The 5,156-nt window shown below is 44.3% G+C and overlaps 1 non-coding gene and 1 pseudogene across 1 annotated transcript; one reads left to right on the forward strand and one right to left on the reverse strand.

Moving 5' to 3' along the window:
• Positions 1-774: 774 nt before the first annotated feature.
• On the reverse strand, positions 775-886 carry LOC120097200 (U6 spliceosomal RNA). Its single transcript, XR_005494437.1, has one exon. It is a non-coding gene; the product is annotated as a U6 spliceosomal RNA (small nuclear RNA).
• Positions 887-1,581: 695 nt separating this feature from the next.
• Positions 1,582-3,758, forward strand: Hdac1-ps14 (Histone deacetylase 1, pseudogene 14; annotated as a pseudogene).
• Positions 3,759-5,156: the final 1,398 nt, after the last annotated feature.

A 5,156-nucleotide genomic window follows, 5' to 3' on the forward strand; every position in this document is an offset into this window, starting at 1 on the left:
GGGATTGTAAGTGTGTGCCTCCATGCCTGATTCTATGTGGTTGAGGGGATTGAAACCAGGGCTTCATGAGTTCCGCTCAAGTGCTCGATCTGAGAAACACTCTTAACTCGTGTTTAGAGAAAAGGATAGAATCCTGGAATTTCATGCCTTCCTCCTCTCCCTCCTCCTCCCCCTCCTCCTCCTCCTCCCCCTCCTCCCCTCTCCTCTTCCTCCTCCTCTTCCTCCTCCTCTTCCTCCTCTCCCTCCTCCTCTCCCTCCTCCTCCTCCCCCTCCTCTTCCTCCTCCCCCTCCTCCCCTCCCCTCTTCCTCCTCCTCCTCCTCTTCCCCCCTCCTCTTCCTCCTTCTGCCCTCCTCCTTTTCCTCCTTTTCCTCTTTTATAGAGAATACTTCTAATAGATACATCTATTACATGTGGTATACATCTACAATTCTAGCATGTGGGGGATAGAGGCAGGAGAATGAAGAGCTTCAGCTGCATACCAAGTCAAGCTAGACTGGGCTGCTTGAGACCCTGTATATATATATATGTATGTATATATCACACACACACACACGCACACACAGAAAAAATAAATACAATTAATAATAAGAAGGAATAATTGGGCTAGAGAGATGGCTCAGCGGTTAGGAGCACTGCTTGTTCTTCCAGGGGTCCTGAGTTCAATTCCCAGCAACCACATGGTGGCTCACAACCATCTGTAATGGGATCCGATGACCTCTGGTGTGTCTGAAGACAGAGACAATGTACTCATATAAATAAAAATAAATAAACCTTAAAAAAAGGAGTTCTTGCCAAATTTGTGTGTCGTTTTTGTGCAGGGGTCATGCTAACCTTATCTATGTAGTTCCTATGTCAGCATCTATGTTGTTCAAGTTGTATGACTATTCTTCCATAGGGCACGTCTGTAAGCCAAGTGGACCATGGGGAATCTATGTCAAAAAAATAGCTCAAGTAGTCAACTTTGTACTGCATGTATTTTCTACAGTGAGACGTAAAGAATCATGAGGAAGTACAGGCCTGCAGCCCTCAACTTACTTGAACAGAAGCTGAGGAGTTAAAAGTTCAAGGTCCCGGGGCTGGGGATTTAGCTCAGTGGTAGAGCGCTTACCTAGGAAGCGCAAGGCCCTGGGTTCGGTCCCCAGCTCCGGAAAAAAGAACCAAAAAAAAAAAAAAAAAAAAAAAAAGTTCAAGGTCCCGTTGGGCTAGAGGGTGAGTTTCAAGGCCAAGCTGGAGAACTTAGAGAAAGCCTCTCTCCAAATAAAGAGATGAAGGAAGAAGAGTTAGAGAGAGAACTCACCAGCACCCGGCAGATCCCAGGGTCAATCACCAATGCCACAAAAAAAAAAAAAAATAAAAAATAAAAAAATAAAAAAAAAATAAAATAAAATTACAAAGTAAAAGCTAATGGTAACAGCGTTTGCATCCATGAAGGGAACAGTAGCCAGTTTTCGACTCACTATAATTTAAAGTAACCAGAAGTTTGTTTTTTTTTTCTTTTTGCTTTTTTCAGAGCTGGGGACCGAACCCAGGGCCTTGCGTTTGCTAGGCAAGCGCTCTACCACCGAGCTAAATCCCCAACCTCAAGTAACCAGAAGTTTTAAATGTGAGAACCTTGCGCATCCTGAAATAAACCCATTTCTTTTCAACAGCGATTAACATTTTGCCTCTAGATTCATTTTACAAAAGGAAAATTGGTTAGGATACTTAAGAAAGAAATCAGGAGACTGACGGGAGGTCCTGGCGGCGAGCAAGATGGCGCAGACTCAGGGCACCGAGAGGAAAGTCTGTTACTACTACGACGGGGATGTAGGAAACTACTATTCTGGACAAGGGCACCCAATGAAGCCTCACCAAATCCGAATGACTCATAATTTGCTGCCCGACTATGGTTTCTACCGAAAAAAATCTATCGTCCTCACAAAGCCAGTGCTGAGGAGATGACTAAGTACCACAGCGAGGACTACATTAAATTCTTGCGTTCTATTCGCCCAGATAATATGTCTGAATACAGCGAGCAGATGCAGAGATTCAACGTGGGTGAGGACTGTCCGGTATTCGATGGCTTGTTTGAGTTCTGTCAGTAGTCCGCGGGTGGCTGTGTCGAAAGTGCTGTGAAACTCAATAAGCAGCAGACAGACATCGCTGTGAATTGGGCTGGGGGCCTGCACCATGTAAAAAAAGTCTGAAGCATCTGGCTTCTGTTACGTCAATGATATCGTCTTGGCCATCCTGGAACTGCTAAAGTATCTCCAGAGGCTGCTGTATATTGACATTGATATTCACCATGGCGATGGCGTAGAAGAGGCCTTCTATACTACAGACGGGGTCATGACTGTGTCCTTTTATAAATATGGAGAGTACTTCCCAGGAACTGGGGACCTACGGGATATTGGAGCTGACACAGGCAAGTACTACGCCATTAACTACCCACTGCGAGACGGCACTGATGATGAGTCCTATGAAGCCATCTTCAAGCCAGTCATGTCCAAAGTAATGGAGATGTTTCAGCCTAGTGCAGTGGTCCTACAGAGCGGCTCAGACTCCCGGTCTGGGGATCGGCTAGGTTGCTTCATTCTGACCCTCAAAGGACACGCCGAGTGTGTGGAGTTCGTGAAGAGTTTCAACTTGCCGATGCTAATGCTGGGAGGAGGTGGCTACACCATCCGTAATGTCGCTCGGTGCTGGACTTACAAAACAGCTGTGGCTCTGGACACAGAGATCCCTAATGAGCTACCCTACAATGAGTACTTTGAATACTTTAGACCAGATTTCAGGCTTCACATCAGCCCTTCCAATATGACTAACCAGACCACTTAATGAATACCTAGAAAAGATCAAGCAGTGGCACTTTGAGAACTTGAGAATGCTGCCCCATGCCCCTGGGATCCAAATGCAGGCCATCCAGAGGATGCCATCCCAGAAGAGAGCGGTGATGATGATGAGGAAGACCCTGACAAACGAATTTCCATCTGCTCCTCTGACAAACGCATTGCCTGTGAGGAGGAATTCCCTGATTCTGATGAGGAGGGAGAAGGAGGTCTCGAGAACTCTTCCAACTTCAAAAAAGCCAAAAGAGTCAAAACAGAAGATGAGAAAGAAAATGATCCCGAAGAGAAAAAAGAAGTCACAGAAGAGGAGAAAACCAAGGAGGAGAAGCCAGAAGCCAAAGGGGTCAAAGAAGAGGTCAAGATGGCCTGAGCGAGGTGTGCAGCTCCATCTTCTCCCCAAGTCCCTCACTTTCCCTCAATTTCTCAGATTTTATATTTTCTATTCCTGGGTATTTATATAAAATATATTAAATATAATGTCCCCAGGGACTAGATAGGAACCAGGGACCAGTGCACAGGGCAGTGGTGCTGGGAGAACTCTTCCCAGAGCTCCCTTGTCTGTCCTGCCCCAGGTCTGAGTTTTGAACCACGTAGGGTCCAGGTGAAAAGAAAACAACCGGAAGACGAAATCCTGAACTGCAAGTGCCTGCTTAGGAGCTCTGCTAAGATGCTCTTGCTAAGCTTTTCAGCAGGGGTGACTGTGTCTTCTGGGACCCCTTTTCAGGCTTGGGTAATATCAGCCATTTTTAGATTGGTTCTGTTTCTACCTTCCCACCCACTCCGGGAAAGCAGAAAAACTTACACTGCCCCGTCTTCCCCCAATTCTTCAGGGGGAAATTGTTAGCCTAGCTTCATTTTTGAGATATTTTCATTCTGTGAGACTCTTTGTAATAACACAGCGCATTTCTATAAAAAAAAAAAAAAGAAAAGGATCACATTTGATTGTGAAATAAATAGGAGAAGTACAGCTCATATTTTAAAAATCTGTCACTTAATAGTCACAGGGGTCTTTTTACTGGCATTAGATTGGGATTGGATTGCAGCTCTATGATTTGGATTTGAGGAGACCTTCTGAAAACAGCAACAGCAGCTTAAAGGGTCCATTTTGGTTACTAGGAAAAAACGAGTAGAAATACCAACAAGAAAACCCTTTCAACGGGTTGGGGATTTAGCTCAGTGGTAGAGCGCTTGCCTAGCAAACGCAAGGCCCTGGGTTCGGTCCCCAGCTCCGAAAAATAGAAAAAAGAAAAAAAAAAAAAGAAAACCCTTTCAAGGTGAGAGGTAATAAAACTATACTAGTACCACGCATGCCAATGGAAGTAGAAAAGTAGATTACATTAAGACACTTGTGTTCACGCACTGCTCTCTTGACGTTAAGTTCAGCACATAAAAAAGATTCCCAATGTCAGTGCTGATGTAGGAAACCGATCCCAGCTCAGCCTCCTACCTGACGCTTCTCTCCCATCAAGAGATAAAATGAAGTCACAGCCACTGGGCTACGAGGCGCTCTTAGCCACGCTGCTACCCTGAGAAATACAGAGGGTGGCGGAAATTATCCTATAATGAGCAATCCATCTGGATGCACCTAAAAATGGAACGGAAATTCCACCCTTGACTTTTCCACGGTAGTAAATTAAAGCCTAATGTATAGTTCTAATTGCTAACATTTTCTCTCTAATTATGGTTCAGTTTGGCTAGGATTTCCAACAATCCCCTTGTTCCCCTAAAGCAAACACCAGAGAGTGTTCTAACCCCACTGGTGGCATTTATTAATAACCCCCTTGACAGATGAAAAAAAATCATTATTCTATATTAAACAGGAAAAGATTTTCCTGGCAAAAACTAATTGATTTTAAAGGGAAAAACTCAGATACTATGACAGAATTAATTTTATAAAGAAAGAATAAAAAGAGCCACAATAGCACCAAATGAAAACACATGTCTACGTAGTATGATGAGGCATGGGTTGTGTTTGGGTTACCACCTTCATGATAAATGACAGGAGTATCCACGATGTTTATTTACTAGAAAGAAGGGACAAGAGCAAAAGGTCTCTTTGATGAAGGAGTCTTACTTTGTGCCTCCACAAAGGAAATAAAATACTATAAATTGGCTTCTGTAGTTGTCAAATACAAGCATGCATTCATGCACACACAGATACACACACACAGACACACACCACACACACACACAGACACACACCACACACACAGACACATACACAGACACACCATACACACACACATATACACACACACACCACACACACACACACAGACACACACCACACACACATACACACACAGAGACACACACACAGAGACACA

The sequence above is a fragment of the Rattus norvegicus genome, chromosome 15 (assembly GCF_036323735.1).
Source record: "Rattus norvegicus strain BN/NHsdMcwi chromosome 15, GRCr8, whole genome shotgun sequence".
NCBI classification, from domain to species: Eukaryota; Metazoa; Chordata; class Mammalia; order Rodentia; family Muridae; genus Rattus; species Rattus norvegicus.